General features: G+C 47.5%; 1 protein-coding gene across 3 annotated transcripts in view; it reads left to right on the top strand.

Annotated features, from left to right (window-relative positions):
- The window catches only part of abcb7 (ATP binding cassette subfamily B member 7), a 100,700-nt gene that overhangs the window by 322 nt on the left and 80,593 nt on the right, over positions 1-19,785 (top strand). The gene's annotated exons all lie outside the window — the stretch shown is intronic.

Below are 19,785 nucleotides of genomic sequence, written 5' to 3'. Positions count from 1 at the left end.
CCCCCCCCTCTCCCCCCTCCCCCCTCCCCACCCCCCCTCTCCCCCCTCCCCCCTCCCCACCCCCCCCTCTCCCCCCTCCCCCCTCCCCACCCCCCCTCTCCCCCCTCCCCCCTCCCCACCCCCCCCTCTCCCCCCTCCCCCCTCCCCACCCCCCCTCTCCCCCCTCCCCCCTCCCCACCCCCGCTCCTCCCCAGACCCCGCTCTCCCCCTTCCCCAGACCCCGCTCTCCCCCCTCCCCAGACCCCGCTCTCCCCCCTCCCCAGACCCCGCTCTCCCCCCTCCCCAGACCCCGCTCTCCCCCCTCCCCAGACCCCGCTCTCCCCCCTCCCCAGACCCCGCTCTCCCCCCTCCCCAGACCCCGCTCTCCCCCCTCCCCAGACCCCGCTCTCCCCCCTCCCCAGACCCCGCTCTCCCCCCTCCCCAGACCCTTCAGTCCAACTCGTCCAGGCCGACCAAGTTTCCCAAACTAAAGTAGTCTCATTTGTCGATGTTTAGCCCATGTCCCTCTGAACTTTTCCTATTCAGGTACCTGTCCAAATGTCTCTTAGATGTCGTAACTGTACCTGCATCTATCATTCTCTCTGGCAGTTCATTCCACATATGAACCACCCTCTGTGTAAACAAAAAAAAAGTACTTCGAGTACTGAGCCATGGACAGAGGAGAGAGGAGTGTGATGGCATGATGAACAGTCTTTAAACAGTATGGAAAGGTTGAGAGTAAACAAAGGAGGTTTTGCAATCATACAGGTATTGAACTGGCTTTGAGCAGAACAAGGAACTTAATTAGTTATTTGTTAATAGTTAGCTATAGGGCTGAAAGGTGATACCAGATTTCAAGGGAAAAGGGTAGCAGATTAGGCAAAATTTGGAGATAAATTAGAAGTAATCATCTTGAAGGAGGAGTTATTGGCAGTTTTAAAAAGAGAGGCAGACTGTCTCAGCAAAAGGGAACTGTAAATAACACTGATATTGGAGGGCTGGAAAAGGTTCAGCTATTCTCTGAACCTGACCTGCAATCTTTAATGATCTGTCCATGCACACCATAATTTGTGGGGGTATGTGATCATAGGTTAATCGCTAATAATGCTTCCAGGAATAGATTAACATAAACTGACCGTTTTAGTTGAATGAAGAGGTGTGGCCTGTATTTTTTTTATAAAGCTACATGTGTGTTGACCTAATCTGGTGGAACATGCCTTTCTGATTCTGCTATGTCATTATTACATCACAGGTTTTTTATAACAAATCACATAGTTAATAAGTATAATATCTAAAAGTGATGTTTGAGTTGGTATTGGTGAAAGTTGATTATCATTGGCAGTTGCAAGGTTAATGTTTGTGAAACATGAGTTTTGTCCCTATATTTTGGGGTGTGGATCATCGAGTTCCCAGCATTTAACTGGGAAGGTATCTTGTGAAAGTGTACTGTTTCGAAGTGCTTTTGCTCTCCATGTACATGCTGCTTCATCTGAAAGCAGGATGTTAGTTTTCACATGTATGCTGACAACATCTAACTCTATCTTAGACCACCATAATACTCTTGACTCTGCTATCACTAAATTATTAGGCTTTTAATCCAAGCTCCAGTATTAGATGCTTTATCATTTAAGTATTGGAAAGGCTGAAGCCCATGTTTCTGTCAATCTCCGTTTCCTAGCTGCCAACTCCATCTCTCTCTCCGTTGCAACAGACTGTGATTAAACCAAGTTGTAGCAACCTAGGTATCACATTTGATCTCAATGACACCACTAAGGTTGTGTATTTTCACTTCAGTAACTTTGTGTTGTTGTCTTTCATCTGTTGAATCTCTCATTCATGCCTTATATACACCTCGACTTAACCATTCCAATGTAACTCTGCGCTCATCTCCAACATTTGATTCTTTAAATCCAGTTCACCAAACTTCTGCCTGTCTGTTCTTACAACCAGGTCCTTTCCCCTATTAGCCCTCGGCATGCTGGCATGTTTGGCTTCCAGTCAAGCAAGGCTGGTTTTGAAGTTTTCTTCTTTGTTCTCAAATCATGGCCTTACCCCTCCCAATCTCTGTAATTTCCAGCCCCACAACCCTCAAATATATGCTCGCCACTAACTGTGGATGTTTGTGCATTCCCGATTTTAATTATTCTTCAAAAGGCTGTCCTGTTGCCTTAGCCCCAAAATGTTTCATTCCCCACAACACCCCACCTTGCAATAAGACACCCTTTAAGACCTACCTGTTTAATTAAGCTGTTGGTTGTATGCCCTGAGATCTCCTTTTGGTTGGTTGGTTGATACTTTTTTTTGTAAATATATTTATTTGCAATTTTTTTTAACTTTACACACACATAAAATTATTGAAAAATACAATCAATAACAAATATCAGTATACCCTATAATAACAAATACCCTATAATACAAAACAAACCCTAAAACTGTGCAAGACAACACCAAAAAAAAGAATGAAAAAAGCAATAACAAAATACAGAACAGTTATGCTCAGTGCAAAGCTCCCAAACAAAGGGAACGGGAGCATTGTATTAACTCAGACTCCCTCCACGGCCCAGGGCTCGACAAATCTAACTAACCTGGTTAGACAAATGCCCTAGTTAGGATAACTGACAAATCTATATCCAAATAACTTAAGTAGGGCTGCCATGTCTTATAAAAATGGTCTGTTGTGTGGTGCACCATGTTTGTAAAAAAAAGTCCAAGGGAATGTGCTCCATAATTAATTTCTGCCATCCCAGCAAGCCCAGCGGGTTCTCAGACACCCAATTCATCAGAATATTTAGACCATAAGACATAGGAGTGGAAGTAAGGCCATTCGGCCCATCGAGTCCACTCCGCCATTTAATCATGGCTGATGGGCATTTCAACTCCACTTACCCACATTCTCCCTGTAGCCCTTAATTCCTTGTGACATCAATAATTTATCAATCTCTGTCTTGAAGACATTTAGCTTCCCGACCTCCACTGCACTCCGCGGCAATGAATTCCACAGGCCCACCACTCTCTGGCTGAAGAAACGTCTCTGCATTTCTGTTCTGAATTGACCCCCTCTAATTTTAAGGCTGTGCCCACGGGTCCTAGTCTCCCCGCCTAACGGAAACAATTTCTTAGCGTCCACCCTTTCCAAGCCATGTATTATCTTGTAAGTTTCTATTAGATCTCCCCTTAACCTTCTAAACTCCAATGAGTACAATCCCAGGATCCTCGTATGTTAGATCTACCATTCCAGGGATCATCCGTGTGAATCTCCGTTGGACACGCTCCAGTGCCAGTATGTCCCTCCTGAGGTGTGGGGCCCAAAACTGGACACAGTACTCCAAATGGGGCCTAACCAGAGCTTTATAAAGTCTCAGTAGCACATCGCTGCTTTTATATTCCAACCCTCTTGAGATAAATGACAACATTGCATTCGCTTTCTTAATCACTGATTCAACCTGCATGTTTACCTATAGAGAATCCTTGACTCGCACTCCCAGATCCCTTTGTACTTCAGCTTTATGAATTTTCTCACCGTTTAGAAAATAGTCCATGCTTGTATTCTTTTTTCCAAAGTGCAAGACCTCGCACTTGCTCACATTGAACTTCATCAGCCATTTCCTGGACCACTCTCCCAAACTGTCTCGATCCTTCTGCAGCCTCCCCACTTCCTCAGTACTACCTGCCTGTCCACCTATCTTCGTATCATCAGCAAACTTCGCTAGAATGCCCCCAGTCCCTTCATCCAGATCATTAATATATAATGTGAACAGCTGCGGCCCCAACACTGAATCCTGCGGGACACCGCTTGTCACCGGCTGCCATTCCGAAAAAGAACCTCTTATCCCAACTCTCTGCCTTCTGTCAGATAGCCAATCCTCAATCCATGCCAGTAGCTCACCTCGAACACCATGGGCCCTCACCTTACTCAGCAGCCTCCCGTGTGGCACCTTATCAAAGGCCTTTTGGAAGTCTAGATAGACCACATCCACTGGGTTTCCCTGGTCTAACCTACTTGTCACCTCTTCAAAGAATTCTAACAGGTTTTGTCAGGCACGACCTCCCCTTACTAAATCCATGTTGACTTGTTCTAATCCGACCCTGCTCTTCCAAGAATTTAGAAACCTCATCATTAATGATGGATTCTAGAATTTTACCAACAACCGTGGTTAGGCTAATTGGCCTATAATTTTCCATCTTTTGTCTTGATCCTTTCTTGAACAATGGGGTTACAACAGCGATCTTCCAATCATCCGGGACTTTCCCTGACTCCAGTGACTTTTGAAAGATCTCAACCAACACCTCCGCTATTTCCTCAGCCACCTCCCTCAGAACTCTCAGATGTAGCCCATCGGGGCCAGGAGATTTATCAATTTTGAGACCTTTTAGCTTTTCTAGTACTATCTCTTTTGTAATGGCAACCATACTCAACTCAGCCCCCTGACTCCCTTTAATTGTTGGGATATTACTCATGTCTTCCATTGTGAAGACTGACGCAAAGTACATATTCAGTTCTCCAGCTATTTCCTTATCTCCCATCACCAGGCTTCCAGCATCAGTTTGAAGTGGCCCAATGTCTACTTTTGCCTGTTGTTTGTTTCTTATGTATTGAAAGAAACTTTTACTATCATTTCTAATATTACTGGCTAGCCTACCTTCATATTTGATCCTCTCTTTGTTATCCTCTGTTTGTTTTTGTAGCCTTCCCAATCTTCTGATTTCCCAGTGCTCTTGGCCACTTTATAGGATCTCTCTTTTTCTTTGATACATTTCCTGACTTCCTTTGTCAGCCATGGCTGTCTAATCCCTCCCTGGATAATCTTTCTTTTCTTGGGGATGAACCTCTATACTGTGTCCTCAATTATACCCACAAACTCCTGCCATTTTTGCTCTACTGTCTTCCCCGCTAGGCTCTGCTTCCAGTCGATTTTCGTCAGTTCCTCTCTCATGCCCTCATAATTACCTTTGTTTAACTGTAACACCATTACATCCGATTTTGCCTTCTCTCTTTCAAACTGCAGACTGAACTCTACCCTATTATGATCGCTGCTTCCTAAGTGTTCCCTTACTTTAAGATCTTTTATAAAGTCTGGTTCATTACATAGCACTAGGTCCAAAATAGGCTGCTCCCTTGTGGGCTTCATGACAAGCTGTTCCAAAAAGCCATCCTGTAAGCATTCCAAGAATTCCCTTTCTTGGGATCCACTGGCAACATTATTTACCCAGTCCACCTGCATATCGAAGTCCATGACCTTGCCTTTCTGACATGCCTTTTCTATTTCCTGGTACATGTTGCGTCCCTGGTCCTGACCACTGTTAGGAGGTCTGTACATAACTCCCATTATGGTTTTTTTGCCTTTGTGGTTCCTCAATTCCACCCACACAGACTCCACATCATCCGACCCTATGTCATTCAGTGCCATAGATTTAATTTTGTTCTTAACTAACAAGGCCACCCCACCCCCTCAGCCCACCTCCCTGTCTTTTCGATAAGTTGTAAATCCTTGGATGTTTAACTGCCAGTCCTGATCCCCCTGTAACCATGGCTCTGTGATGCCTACCACATCATAATCATTCACGATGATCTGTGCCGTTAGTTCATCTACTTTGTTACGAATGCTACAAGCATTCAGGTGAAGTGCCTGAATGCTAACATTCTTATCATTAGAGATATTGCAAGTCATGTCCTAAGTTATCCTTCCTTTTTGCTGCATTCCTAATCTGCCTCAAGGTTAAATCCACCTGCATACATGCTATCCTCCTGCTTATCTTTCCATTTAACTCCATACTCCCTGTCGCATTTACTCCCCCTCTTCCCCCCCCCAACTCAGAAGTTTAAAGTCCTAATGACCACCCTATTTATCCTCTTCGCTAGAACATTGGTACCAGATCGGTTCAGGTGGAGACCGTCCCAACGGTACAGATACCCCGCCCCGGTTCCAAAACTGATGCCAATGCCCCATGAAATGGAATCCCTCATTCCCACACCAATCCCTTAGCCACGTGTTTACTTCCCTAATTTTCTTATCCCTATGCCAATTGGCACGTGGTTCGGGCAGTAATCCGGAGATTATGACCCTTGAGGACCTGTACTTCAATTTCCTTCCTAATACTTGATAATCCCCAAACAGGTTCTCCACCCTAGCTTTGCCTATGTTGTTAGTCCCAACGTGGACCACAACAACTGGATCCTCCCCCTCCCGCTCCAATATCCTTTCAAGCACAGTATGCAAGAATATTAAATAGTTTCTTCCCATGCCCATTTAAAGATGGTAAATTTGGTAAACCTAAGAGGAGAGATATTGGGTCTACTTTGACTTGAGTCCTCAATACCCTCCCTATCTCTCCTGCCACAGCGCTCCATTAAACACGGAGCCTATGGCATGTCCAGAAGCAATGGGTAAGAGTACCTACACTTATTTTACATTTGGGGCACAGTGAAGATGCCCCTTTTTTAAACTACGCCAGACGGTCTGGTGCCAGAACATTTAACTGCGTAGTGCATGTCCTATTACAGATTGAGATCTTTCGAGTATTCTCCCATGTTTCAGTAGATATCTCCACTCCTAGCTCTTGCTCCCAGATCGGTTAATATCCTGCCAGGCCCTGCCACCCAGCAGGCATAGAGGGCACTAACCGAGAGGGTGCTTGTGGAACGTAGCAACAACCTCTCTGTATCGGGCTTATAGGGCTTAGTGAGAACCATAGTCGTCTTCTGGATGAAATCCCTAACCTGAAAAAAACGGAAAGGATCTCTACTGGGTAACCCGTATTTGCAGCTCAGTTGCTCAAAAGACATCATAACCTCCCCCTTAAACTAGTCTCCCAAACTAGAAACTCCTCTCACTGCCCATAGTTTGAACCGAGTCCATCATTCCTGGTCGGAACCCTGGCATGCCAACTATAGGTGTAAGCGGCGAAGTCTGGGATAAACAACCCTCACTCTGACGCATCGTCCTCTGTGTCTAATGACAATGACAATGGGATTCCGGCAGTGGTCCATAGCTATCCTCATCTTATCCATGAACAACAGGTTATTAAGAGGCACTTTGCTTGGGAGGCCTCAATATCCAGCCATATTGAGTTTGGACCGTTAACTAACCAATCGCAGACAAAGGACAGCAGGGAACTCAATTGATACCTTCTGATGTCTGGGAAATCAACTCCTCCCCCTTCTTGAGGCAACTGCAATTTAGTAAGTTTGATGAGGGGCCACCCACGATGCCAGACAAAGAAAGCAAACCACCCCATAAGTTTCCGCAGCGTTGACCTGGGAAACATTATAGGGAGCATATGCATGGGATAAAGAAAACGAAGAAGAACATTCATTTTAATGAGAGATATTTGGCCCAGCCATGAAATTGGAAGAACCTCCCATCTCTGGAGATCTCGCCTAATATTGCCAAGCAAGTGAGCAAAGTTAGTCTGAAATAACAGATCAAACGTGGGTGTAATAAAAATGTCTTGGTATTGGAACCCTGCCCGTGACCACTTAAAAGGGAACTTAGGGCCACTTTCAACTTCTGGCACATTTTATTGAAAATTTAACATGGTTTTACAAGTTTACAAAAAAAAATTTTTAAAAACCCAAGTATAAACATTGATATACAATTAAATCTTAAATAAATAATAACCAAAATCTATCAAACAGAAAAAAAGAGATACCGAGAGGAAAAAAAAGACAAAACTCAACTAACTACTCATCTAACCTACAACTAACTAGAATGTATGATTAAATCTCTTACATTATTCAAGAAAAAAAAGACCGATAAAACAAATTGAGTTGTGAAATACATGCTCGGAATGCGTTAACATCAGATCGTAACAAAACCCCTATTCGTGTGGGATTCCACTCCCAAGGGGCCGTGGACCAGCCAGGGTCGTCATCTCAATTAAATAAAAGCCCTTGTTAGGATGACCGAAATATCTGTATTTGTGTAATTCAAGAAGGACTGCCATATTTTATGGAATAATTCGGTTTTTTGGTGCACCATATTTGTAAAGAAGTCAGGGAGAATATATTCCATTATTATTCTGTGCCAATTCGAAAGTCCATGAGGCCCTCAGCCACCCAGTTTACCATAGTATTTTTCCTTGCACAGAAACAGAGAATGGAAAAAAATCGCTTCCCGGTCGTAATTTCAAGTGTTCTTTATCCAATAAGTGTGTCTCCTGTAGGAGAGCTATGTCACCCCTTTCTTTCTTGAGGTTTGATAATATTTTCTTCCTTTTGATTGGTGAATTACTCCCCTTGACATTTCAGGTGCACCGTTTAATCGGCTGATTAACCTTAATTGTCCAGGCAAGTCCGAGACCCCTTGGGAGAAGAAACCCTATCCAAAACATCCCGGACATAGAGCATATAAAATTTACAAAACTAAAGGCTCTTTAATACATTCAGATCAATATAGTAAAAAACTATTTCTAAATAAAAAAATATAAAATGTATTTAAACTGAGATTTTCCCCCTTGTTCCCAGGGGGCATCACTTCCTTTCCAAAAATCCATCATAACCTCTCCCAACCAGTGCCCCAACCTTGACCCAGACACCCACCCCATGATAGGATAAAGAAAATTCAAATATACTACTGAGCTAGAGATAACAGTGAGTACCCCCCCCCCCCCCCCCCCCCCCCCAAAAACACCTGGATATATTTGGTAATGTTAATATCATGTATGAACATATATGACTATAAAATTACAGCCTTAGCAAATAATAATTAAATATAGTAATACAAAATAACAGGGGAAAACAACCCCGCTCCTAGAGACAGACATAAAATAGGATAAGGTAACCACCTCCATTAACTAGACCCCCCCCCCCCCCCCGGCATATATATATATAAGGGGGAGAAAATCGCTAAGTGAAGAACAAATAAATAAACCCCTCTCCCCACCCCTCTGGAGATAATATTAAACAGTAAGGTAATGAAAGGAAATAGGGTCAACCGGGGTGGGTGGAGGGCAAAACAACATCAATTAACTCTTACAATTTGTCTAAGAGAGTCCAAAAAATTCCTTGGCCTTCTCCGGCGATCTGAAGTTGTAAACGGACCCTTCGTGGCTAAAGCGTAGCGTTGCTGGGTAGCACAAGGAGTACTGAATGTTTAAGTCCCTTAAATGCTGCTTCGCTTCGTCAAATGCCTTCCTCTTTCGGACCAAAGCTGGGGAAAAGTCCTGGAATAATATGATCTTGGATCCTTTATAAATCATGGCTTGGGGATCTTTCCCAAGATTTCTGGAAGCTTCCAAGTGCATCTGCCTCTCCTTGTAGCTCTGCAGCCGGAACAGGACCGGGCGGGGGTGCTGGTTCGAGCCGGACCCACACATTGCAACCCGGTAGGCCCATTCCACCCTTACCTGGCCTGATCCAGCCTCCAGATTTAACAGCTGTGAAAGCCACTGCTCGAAGAACACTGTAAGCTGGCCTTCCTCTTCCCGTTTGGGAAGGCCCAGCAAACGAATATTTTTTCGTGATTTTCTAAGGTCCGGACTCACTGTTCGAGAGTCCAGTCCCAATCCACGGCCGATTCTGCTATGGTCTCTGAGGTCATGGCCTTTAGCTCTGCCCCTCCGACTCGGCGCTCAATTTCCTTGATGTCTCGGTCGTGCTTTCGTAGCGCAGCTGAAAGTGAGTCCTATCAGCTCCGGGGACTCTTCGATGAAGGTGTTGATCTTCGCGTCAAGTTTGGAGATTATTTCCGCGAGACTCGCCACCATAGGTAAGTCCTCTGGGGCGGCTGCAGACACCTCTGCTGCAGCTGGGGAGGGTAGGGGAGGGGCTCCTGCCTGCTGAGAACTGCGGGCTCCTTTCCCCCTAAGTCATTTTTACAGGAGACTAGACTGTTTAAATTTAGTACTGAGCAACTAATTACATTAAGTAAAAACTATTTTAAATGATTTGGTAAATGTGGTGGAGGCAGATGGCACACTTTGCCCAAGTCTTAGGAGGAGCACTATAGACTCAGACTTGCTGGGTCACCGCCATCTTGGATCTCCTCTGGCACATCCTTAAGCTTCCCCAAAGGCATAGCCTCTGATTTTGCAAAGTTAATCTTATATCCTGAAATAACCCCAAATGAATTGATACATTGTATCAAATGGGGTACGGCGGTCATCAGTTTCAATAAAAACAGAAGGACATCATCCGCATCAGTGTAATCTCGTGTGCCCACGATCCCACTTCCGGAGCGGTTATGTGGACGTTCTGATGAATGGCCTCTGCCAGCGGCTCTATCACCAATGTAAACAACAATGATGAAAGGGGGCAGCCTTGCCGACTACCCCAACCAATCCTAAAATTCCCAGACTTCACCTCGTTGGTGATGACCGCGGCCAGAGGTTGGTAATATAAAACTTCCACCCACCCCAAACTGTTCTAAGACACAAAAATGATACAGCCATTCCATACAGTCAAATGCTTTCTCTGCATCTAAGGAAATCACCAACCCCTGAAACGATTGTTGCTGACAAACTTGGACCAAATTCAGCAACCTTCTAATGTTATTAGAGGACCTATGGCCCCTTATAAAGCCTGTCTGGTCTCCTTCAATAATACAGGGCAACACCTTCTCCAATTTCAGCACCAGGATCTTAGACAGAATCTTGAAATCTGAATTCAATAGAGAAATGGGCCTGTATGAGGCACAATCCTCAGGAATCTTCCCCTTAAGAATTAAGGAAATATTAGCTACTCTCAAAGACGGCGGTAGGCATTCATGCATATAGAAGTGATTTGTACATCTCTAACATCGGCCCTGACAGAATCCCTATAAACTCCTTATAAAACTCACCCGGGAGACCATCAGGGCCAGGCACTTTCCCACTCTGAAGTTGCCTAGCTGCCTCCTGTATTTCCTGAACTGTCAAGGGGGCATTAATGAGAGAGGCCTGTTCCAAGGTTACCCCTGGGAGGTCCAGGTTCTTTAAAAAGGTCTCCATTTTAGCCCTCCTGTCTTCGCAACCCTCAGACCGATACAATTCAGAGTTAAAGCTCAGAAAAGCCTATTTTTAGCATCATATGTAAGGACCCCGGCGCTGTCCCTGATTGCAGTAATGGATTGGGGAGCGCGCTTTTTCCTAGTCAGGTATGCTAAATACTTCCCTGGCCTATCCCCACATTTGAACAGCCTTTGTCTAGCAAAAGCAAGTTCTTTCTTTGCGTTTTGTGTTGGTATTGACTTCAAGGCAGCCCGGAGGGCTGTGATCCGTTGTAGCTTAGTCACCGAAGGCTTCACAAAATGTGCCACCTCAGCGACTTTCAACCACGTCTCAAGTAGGCGCTGCTGTTCCTCCTTCTGTTGTTTCTAGCTAGCCGAATAGGAAATAACTAATTTCCTAAGCAAAGGCCTTAGCAGTGTCCCACAGCATAGACGGACTACTAGCCATGCCTGAGTTGATAGTCAAGAATTCCTGAAACTCCTTCAAAAAGTATTCTACAAATTTGGAATCCTTAAGGAGAAAAGGGTCCAAATGCCAGTGCCGCAAACCTAACCCTTCACTCTTCGCCTTAACCTCCAAATATATTGGCACGTGATCAGAGATAGCTATATGCCCAATTTTACAACCCATAATTGAATCCAGAAGGGCTGAGGGAGCCAGAAAGAAGTCAATCCTCGTGATATTTGTGTGGGTTTGAAAAAAAGGTGAAGTCCCTGCCGGTAGGTGAAGACATTTCCAAATATCCACGAGCCCCAACTCCTCGCATAAGTCAACCACCTGCTTGGTCTGCGAAGAAATAGTTGGGGGCCCACAAGGCATCCTGTCCACTGTCTGATTTCAAAAGGCAATTAAAATCCCCCCCCCCCCCCCCCGATAGTAATGTGCCGTGTTCCAAAAGCACTCAACTTAGAGAAATCCCTAATAAAAAATTTGAGGGATGCGCCGGAGGACAGTAGACATGTTAAAATGCCATATTCCTCCCCATGTATCAGGGCTTTAAGTATCACAAACCGTCCCTGCTCATCTTTCAGCTGCTCTAATAATGTGAACAGCAGGTTTTCTGGATAAGTACTGCCACTCCCCTACTTTTAGTAGTAAAGGATGAAAAGAATACCTGGTCATAACCTTCCTGTTGTAATTTCAGGTGTTCCCCATCATCAAAATGGGTTTCCTGCAACAAAGCAATATCACCCCTTTCCCTCTTAAGGCTAGAAAAAACTTTTTTCCTTTTAACAGGTGAATGACTTTCCTTAATGTTCCACGTGCACGATTTAATAAGACACTTAGCCATATCCCCTTTCAGAGACCCTTGAACCACTCGGAGGACGAACCCTGCTTACAAAGCACCGAGTATAAGTAAATAAAGACTCATAGAGTGGTTTTTGTATATATAGTTTTTTGATTCTATCATGACTATAAACGTAAACAACTATTACTACCAAGGTTGGTACTGTTCTAAAAAGCCTCTGTGAAGCAGCTTAGGACATATTAGTAAAAGCATTAAGCAAATATTTTATTTTGCTTTCGTTGTCTTTTGAATTGCTTAAAGGATTGCTAACCAGCAGAAAACAGAATTGGGATAAATGGGTCTTTTTCAGATTGGCAAGTTGTAACTAGAAGGGTGCCACAACTATTTATGAATATTATGAATATATTAATGACTTAGAAGCAAAGATAGAAGGTACAATGGCCAGCTTTGCAGAAGACATGAAAATAAGTGGTAAAGTGAGTTGCAGTGAAGAAATGAGAAATTTACAAATATGCATAGCTAGGTCAAAATTTTCAGATGGAGCTTAATGCAGATAAACGTGAGATTTATTCATCTTGGTCAGAAGAATATAAAGGCAACTTATCATCTAACTTCAAAGTGCTTCACTGCAGAGGGATCAGAGTGTCCTTGTGCATGAATTACAGAAAACTAGTATGCAAGTATAGCAGGTAGTAACAAAGGCATTAAACGACTGCACCTGGAGTATAGTGTATAGTTTTTATCCCTTTGAGCGATTTTGCATTGGAGGTGGTTCCAGGGAGTTTCACGAGATTGATTTCAGAGGAAACTGGTTTGTCTTTGAAGAGAGATTGAGCAGTTTAGAAGAATGAGAGGAGATCTAATAGAGGTATGTAAAATGCAAAAGGAGATTGACAGTAGACATAGAAAGGATGGTTTCCTTTTGTAGGATAATGTAGAATGTGAGGACATCCTTTTAGGGTAAGGGGTAGCAGGTTTAAAACAGACGAGGAAAAATTACTTCTCTTAAAGTGTCATGAATCTGTGAGATTCTCTACTCCAGTATGATGAATGCTGGAGCATTGAGCAAGTATGAGGTGGTAGACAGATTTTTAATTAGTAGTATGTTGAAGAGGAATGAAAAGTGGGCAGTAAAGTGTTGAGGCCGAGGATCAGCTTGATCATATTTAATGATGGAACAGTCTTGAGGGCTGAATTGTCTATTCTTGCTCTTGATTCTTATGAATTTTCAAATTATATGGTTGATATTACTCTGCTATCTCTGGTAGTTTGCTGTGCGTAGACTGGCTGCAACATTTCCTACAGTATTACAGTGAAAACACTTCAAAAGTACATTAATGCCTGTAGGTGCTTTGATATGTTTGGTAGTTGTGTAAATTGCGACATGAATGCAAGTCTTTAATTTCATTTTTATTTTCCTATCCTGTTTTTCTATTAATCCCCCCTATTTGTTGGCAAGCTAATGTTTCCTGTGCAAATAAACGGCATGTGGGAGATTTTAGTTTAATCAGATGGCAATCCGTCTGTCTGATCATTTTGTAAGAGGTGTGAAATTTTAATGTGAAAATTGAGAGCTTTATGAAAACTACTGTGGTGTCTATGCTTGTATATGCTTGGAGGGTAGTTTGTTTCTGGAAGAAAACTGGCTATAATTAAATTCAGTGGTGATAACCGGGAAAATGTTTGAAATGATCAGGTCAGGCAGTATATGTGAAGAGAAAATGTTAATGTTTCAGGCTGATCTGTCATCAGAACACAAGGGTGATCACTTGTGACAAACTGGCATTCCTAGCTATCCGACTTCTGTACTTGAAGTCTATTGCCAAATTGAATTAAAGTGAAATTCAAAATAATTCTTGAAGAGGAAGGTTAGGTAGGAATGCAGCCAGTTTTGAACATCTCACGAAATGTACAACTAGCCGCAATTGGTCAGGTATTTTAAACTGTCACAGTTGTCTTAGTGTGGCAGATGAATCAATTCCTGGAACTGCTTATAGCTGGTAAGGTAGTCAAGCAGTCATGGAGATGTACAGCATGGAAACAGACCCCTTCGGTCCAATCTGTCCATGCTGACCAGATATCCCAACCCAATCTAGTCCCACCTGCCAGCACCCCGGCCCATATCCCTCCAAACCCTTCCTATTCAAATACCCACCCAAATGAATCACAGAAAACTACTATGCAAGTATAGCAGGTAGTAACAAAGGCATTAAACAACTGCACCTGGAGTATAGTGTATAGTTTTTATCCCTTTGAGCGATTTTGCATTGGAGGCGGTTCCTCGGAGTTTCACGAGATTGATTTCAGAGGAAACTGGTTTGTCTTTGAAGAGAGATTGAGCAGTTTAGAAGAATGAGAGGAGATCTAATAGAGGTATGTAAAATGCAAAAGGAGATTGACAGTAGACATAGAAAGGATGGTTTCCTTTTGTAGGATAATGTAGAATGTGAGGACATCCTTTTAGGGTAAGGGGTAGCAGGTTTAAAACAGACGAGGAAAAATTACTTCTCTCTAAGTGTCATGAATCTGTGAGATTCTCTACTCCAGTTTTAAATTTTGCAATTGTACCAGCCTCCACCACATCCTCTGGCAGCTCATTCCATACATGTACCACCCTCTGTGTAAAAACGTTGTCCCGTAGATCTCCTCTTTATCTTTCCCCTCTCACCCTAAACCTATGCCCTCTAGTTCTGGACTCCCCGACCCCAGGGAAAAGACTTTGCCTATTTACCCTATCCATGCCCCTCATCATTTTGTAAACCTCCATAAGGTCACCCCTCAGCCTCCGACGCTCCAGGGAAAACAGCCCCAGCCTCTCCCCATAGCTCAAATCCTTCAACCCTGGCAACATCCTTGTAAATCTTTTCTGAATTCTTTCAAGTTTCACAACATTTTTCCGATAGGAAGGAGACCAGAATTGCATGCAATATTCCAACAGTAGCCTAACCAATGTCCTGTACAACCGCAACATGACCTCCTAACACCTGTACTCGATACTCTGACCAATAAAGGAAAGCATACCAAACGCCGCCTTCACTATCCGATTTACCTGCGACTCCACTTTCAAGGAGCTATGAACCTGCATTCCAAGGTCTCTCTGTTCAGCAACTCTCCCTAGGACCTTACCATTAAGTGTATAAGTCCTGCTAAGATGTTAGTTCTGCACTGCATGGTATTTAGAACCTCCTTTTTCTGTGGCTTAACTCAACAATTTAGAGATTAACATAACATTACAAACCTCAGTATTATATGGTAGTTACTATGCACAAAACGTTTTGTCTTATTGAACACTTCAAAATAACATTGCCCGATTAAAAGCCACATTCTTACCTTTTTGAGCAGCTGATGGTCGAAATGATCAGTCAATCCCATAGCAGTCATAGATATCAATGGCTAAAGTTTTGAGCTGACTGTTCCACTACGATAATTCCAAACAATGGAAAGCAATTTTATTGTAAAGCTCTTTTAATTCCAGTATGGAACATTGCAATCAGATTTGTTTAAAAATGTTCTATTTCAGTTTTCCATCAGCACAACATTAATAAATTCAGACTTCCAACAAAGTCTCTCCTCTCTCTCTCTCTCTCTGTCTTCCCCCCTTTCTCTCTCTCTTCCCCCCTTTCTCTCTCTCTTCCCCCCTTTCTCTCTCTCTTCCCCCCTTTCTCTCTCTCTTCCCCCCTTCTCTCTCTCTTCCCCCCTTTCTCTCTCTCTTCCCCCCTTTCTCTCTCTCTCCCCCCTTTCTCTCTCTCTTCCCCCCTTTCTCTCTCTCTTCCCCCTTTCTCTCTCTCTTCCCCCCTTTCTCTCTCTCTTCCCCCCTTTCTCTCTCTCTTCCCCCCTTTCTCTCTCTCTTCCCCCCTTTCTCTCTCTCTTCCCCCCTTTCTCTCTCTCTTCCCCCCTTTCTCTCTCTCTTCCCCCCTTTCTCTCTCTCTTCCCCCCTTTCTCTCTCTCTTCCACCCTTTCTCTCTCTCTTCCCCCCTTTCTCTCTCTCTTCCCCCCCTTTCTCTCTCTCTCTTCCCCCCTTTCTCTCTCTCTTCCCCCCTTTCCTCTCTCTCTCCCCCTTTCTCTCTCTCCCCCCTCTCTCTTCCCCCCTCTCTCTCCCCCCTCTCTTCCCCCCTCTCTCTTCCCCCCTCTCTCTTCTCTTCCCCCCTCTCTCTTCCCCCCTCTCTCTTTCCCCCCTCTCTCTTCCCCCCTCTCTCTCCCCCCTCTCTCTTCCCCCCTCTCTCTTCCCCCCTCTCTCTTCCCCCCTCTCTCTTCCCCCCTCTCTCTTCCCCCCTCTCTCTTCCCCTCTCTCTTCCCCCCTCTCTCTTCCCCCCTCTCTCTTCCCCCCTCTCTTCCCCCTCCTTCCCCCCTCTCTCTTCCCCCCCTCCTCTTCCCCCTCTCTCTTCCCCCTCTCTCTTCCCCCCTCTCTCTTCCCCCCTCTCTCTTCCCCCTCTCTCTTCCCCCCTCTCTCTTCCCCCCTCTCTCTTCCCCCCTCTCTCTTCCCCCCCTCTCTCTTCCCCCCTCTCTCTTCCCCCCTCTCTCTTCCCCCCCTCTCTCTTCCCCCCTCTCTCTTCCCCCCTCTCTTCCCCCCTCTCTCTTCCCCCCTCTCTCTTCCCCCCTCTCTCTTCCCCCCTCTCTCTTCCCCCTCTCTCTTCCCCCTCTCTCTTCCCCCCTCTCTCTTCCCCCTCTCTCTTCCCCCCTCTCTCTTCCCCCCTCTCTCTTCCCCCCTCTCTCTTCCCCCCTCTCTCTTCCCCCCTCTCTCTTCCCCCCTCTCTCTTCCCCCCTCTCTCTTCCCCCCTCTCTCTCCCCCCTCTCTCTTCCCCCCTCTCTCTTCCCCCCTCTCTCTTCCCCCCTCTCTCTTCCCCCCTCTCTCTTCCCCCCTCTCTCTTCCCCCCCTCTCTCTTCCCCCCCTCTCTCTTCCCCCCTCTCTCTTCCCCCCTCTCTCTTCCCCCCTCTCTCTCCCCCCTCTCTCTCCCCCCTCTCTCTTCCCCCCTCTCTCTTCCCCCCCCTCTCTCTTCCCCCCTCTCTCTTCCCCCCCTCTCTCCCCCTCTCTTCCCCCTCTCTCTTCCCCCCTCTCTCTCCCCCCTCTCTCTTCCCCCCTCTCTTCCCCCCTCTCTCTTCCCCCCTCTCTCTTCCCCCCCTCTCTCTTCCCCCCTCTCTCTTCCCCCTCTCTCTTCCCCCCTCTCTCTTCCCCCCTCTCTCTTCCCCCCTCTCTCTTCCCCCCTCTCTCTTCCCCCCTCTCTCTTCCCCCTCTCTCTTCCCCCCTCTCTCTTCCCCCCTCTCTCTTCCCCCCTCTCTCTTCCCCCCTCTCTCTTCCCCCCTCTCTCTTCCCCCCTCTCTCTTCCCCCCTCTCTCTTCCCCCCTCTCTCTTCCCCCCTCTCTCTTCCCCCCTCTCTCTTCCCCCCCTCTCTCTTCCCCCCTCTCTCTTCCCCCTCTCTCTTCCCCCTCTCTCTTCCCCCCTCTCTCTTCCCCCCTCTCTCTTCCCCCCTCTCTCTTCCCCCCTCTCTCTTCCCCCCTCTCTCTTCCCCCCTCTCTCTTCCCCCCTCTCTCTTCCCCCCTCTCTTCCCCCCCTCTCTCTTCCCCCCTCTCTCTTCCCCCCTCTCTCTTCCCCCCTCTCTCTTCCCCCCTCTCTCTTCCCCCCTCTCTCTTCCCCCCTCTCCTTCCCCCCTCTCTCTTCCCCCCTCTCTCTCCCCCCTCTCTCTTCCCCCTCTCTCTTCCCCCCTCTCTCTTCCCCCCTCTCTCTCCCCCCTCTCTCTTCCCCCCTCTCTCTTCCCCCCTCTCTCTTCCCCCCCTCTCTCTTCCCCCCTCTCTCTTCCCCCCTCTCTCTTCCCCCCTCTCTCTTCCCCCCTCTCTCTTCCCCCCTCTCTCTTCCCCCCTCTCTCTTCCCCCCTCTCTCTTCCCCCCTCTCTCTTCCCCCCTCTCTCTTCCCCCCTCTCTCTTCCCCCTCTCTCTTCCCCCCTCTCTCTTCCCCCCTCTCTCTTCCCCCTCTCTCTTCCCCCCTCTCTCTTCCCCCCTCTCTCTTCCCCCCTCTCTCTTCCCCCCTCTCTCTTCCCCCCTCTCTCTTCCCCCCTCTCTCTTCCCCCTCTCTCTTCCCCCCTCTCTCTTCCCCCCTCTCTCTTCCCCCCTCTCTCTTCCCCCCTCTCTCTTCCCCCCTCCTCTTCCCCCCTCTCTCTTCCCCCCTCTCTCTTCCCCCCTCTCTCTTCCCCCCTCTCTCTTCCCCCCTCTCTCTTCCCCCCTCTCTCTTCCCCCCCTCTCTCTTCCCCCCCTCTCTCTTCCCCCCTCTCTCTTCCCCCCTCTCTCTTCCCCCCTCTCTCTTCCCCCCTCTCTCTTCCCCCCTCTCTCTTCCCCCCTCTCTCTTCCCCCCTCTCTCTTCCCCCCTCTCTCTTCCCCCCTCTCTCTTCTCCCCCCTCTCTCTTCCCCCCCTCTCTCTTCCCCCCCTCTCTCTTCCCCCCTCTCTCTTTCCCCCCTCTCTCTTCCCCCCTCTCTCTTCCCCCCTCTCTCTTCCCCCTCTCTCTTCCCCCCCTCTCTCTTCCCCCCCTCTCTCTTCCCCCCTCTCTCTTCCCCCCTCTCTCTTCCCCCCCTCTCTCTTCCCCCCTCTCTCTTCCCCCCTCTCTCTTCTCCCCCTCTCTCTTCCCCCCCTCTCTCTTTCCCCCCTCTCTCTTCCCCCCTCTCTCTTCCCCCCTCTCTCTTCCCCCCCTCTCTCTTCTCCCCCTCTCTCTTCCCCCCTCTCTCTTCCCCCCTCTCTCTTCCCCCCTCTCTCTTTCCCCCCTCTCTCTTCTCCCCCCTCTCTCTTCCCCCCTCTCTCTTCCCCCCTCTCTCTTCCCCCCTCTCTCTTCCCCCCTCTCTCTCCCCCCTCTCTCTTCCCCCCTCTCTCTTCCCCCCTCTCTCTTCCCCCCTCTCTCTTCCCCCCTCTCTCTTCCCCCCTCTCTCTCCCCCCCTCTCTTCTCCCCCCCCTCTCTTCTCCCCCCCTCTCTCTCTCCCCCCCGCTCTCTTCTCCCCCCCTCTCTCTTCTCCCCCCCTCTCTCTTCTCCCCCCTCTCTCTTCTCCCCCACTCTCTCTTCTCCCCCCCTCTCTCTTCTCCCCCCCCTCTCTCTTCTCCCCCCTCTCTCTTCTCCCCCCCTCTCTCTTCTCCCCCCCTCTCTCTTCTCCCCCCCTCTCTCTTCTCCCCCCCTCTCTCTTCTCCCCCCCTCTCTCTTCTCCCCCCCTCTCTCTTCTCCCCCCTCTCTCTTCTCCCCCCCTCTCTCTTCTCCCCCCCCTCTCTCTTCTCCCCCCCTCGCTCTTCTCCCCCCCCTCTCTCTTCTCCCCCCCTCTCTCTTCTCCCCCCCTCTCTCTTCTCCCCCCCTCTCTCTTCTCCCCCCCTCTCTCTTCTCCCCCCCTCTCTCTTCTCCCCCCCTCTCTCTTCTCCCCCCCTCTCTCTTCTCCCCCCCTCTCTCTTCTCCCCCCCTCTCTCTTCTCCCCCCCTCTCTCTTCTCCCCCCCTCTCGCTTCTCCCCCCCTCTCGCTTCTCCCCCCCCTCTCTCTTCTCCCCCCCTCTCTCTTCTCCCCCCCTCTCTCTTCTCCCCCCCTCTCTCTTCTCCCCCGCCTCTCTCTTCTCCCTCCTCTCTCTCTCTCTTCCCCTCTCTCTCGCTCTTCCCCTCTCTCTCGCTCTTCCCC

The sequence above is a fragment of the Chiloscyllium plagiosum genome, unplaced genomic scaffold (assembly GCF_037043375.1).
Source record: "Chiloscyllium plagiosum isolate Xiang-an unplaced genomic scaffold, Cpla_swu_hap1 HiC_scaffold_11, whole genome shotgun sequence".
Taxonomy (NCBI): domain Eukaryota; kingdom Metazoa; phylum Chordata; class Chondrichthyes; order Orectolobiformes; family Hemiscylliidae; genus Chiloscyllium; species Chiloscyllium plagiosum.
Note: the sequence above shows the minus strand (reverse complement) of the source record. Positions and strands in the feature narration are given on the sequence as shown.